Source organism: Chaetura pelagica, unplaced genomic scaffold (genome assembly GCF_000747805.2).
Source record: "Chaetura pelagica isolate M959 unplaced genomic scaffold, ChaPel_1.0 scaffold577, whole genome shotgun sequence".
Taxonomy (NCBI): domain Eukaryota; kingdom Metazoa; phylum Chordata; class Aves; order Apodiformes; family Apodidae; genus Chaetura; species Chaetura pelagica.
Window position 1 is genome coordinate 113263 of NW_009953912.1, and position 1240 is coordinate 114502.

Genomic DNA, 1240 nt, shown 5'->3' on the forward strand with positions numbered 1-1240 from the left:
GAAGATGCTGGAGATATTAACTAGATATTCCAGTTTTAACTAAGAGAAACTTTCCAAAAAGATGGTCTTTTTAGAAAGTTTAAAGGACACACAAAGTTCAAATCTTCACTAGAGATTTTTTCTAGGAAATAAGTATTTTTCCATTAAGTAAAAAAATAAAATAAAAAAAAAATCAGTATTTTTTACTGTCTTTTCCCCCTCCATTCTTTCATTTTCCCACCTGACCAAACTGAAGGTCTACTGGAGACTGTGTGACTGATCTGAGTGTGGCTGATGACTGTTGCTTTTCTTGGTCTTTCTTGATGATAAGGCTTAAAATTATGGCCTTTTACATCAAATTGTTCTCTCCAGGAATCCTAGCTTCCTCTCTCACATCAACATCACATTATAGTATTGATATCTTTATCTTTCGATATCATGTTGTGAACAATACCTAGCATATAGGAAGGATCTGCAATACTCTTTTGTCTTCTTTAGTGCAAGTCACACAGACACAAGACTCTACAAAGACTTTTAAACGGTTGGTGGAAGGTTTGCTTCCGGCTTGAGTCTAATTATGAGTGTGACTTAAGAGATAAATACACCTGATGCCATTACTAATCACAAGAGTAAATGGTATGATTTGTGCCTTAATGGGTAAGAAAGTCTCCAGAGGATCTCTTGGGTTTTTTTTTAACATGCATCGATTACAGTGTCATGAGCAATATGCTAAACAGAGCAAAAGTATCTGCATAGATAATTAATCTGTCATGCTTCTTTGTATGCTTACTATCTGCACATCCACATCAGAGCTAGTTGTCCAGAATTTCTTTAGAGAAGAAAAATAACACTCCTGAAGTGCAAGTCCCTGTATTGTCCTTATGTATTCTCCAGATCTCAAAACTGTCATGTGGATTATGTAGACCTTTCTTTTGTCTTTCCCACAGAAGCATGTCCAAGCAATTCCATGAGTTTCCTAATTCAGCCAATCACGTTTTCAATCTAGATGCTTAATTTTAGATGTCAGTATACAGAAGTGATGGCTAACATCCTCTGAGATTATTAGAGATAATTCTGAAGCTATCCTTCCTTTCACTGCCTCTGCACCCATCCAGCCTCCACTCTCAACCTTTCATTCCTCATTTTCTTCACCAGATTTTGCAGGGTCAGACTGTTTAAGGTCAGGGAGATGTCACTTGTTTAAGGCTGAATTACCTTGCTGTCAGAGATACTCTTGTTCCTTGTCTTGCACAAAAGATAA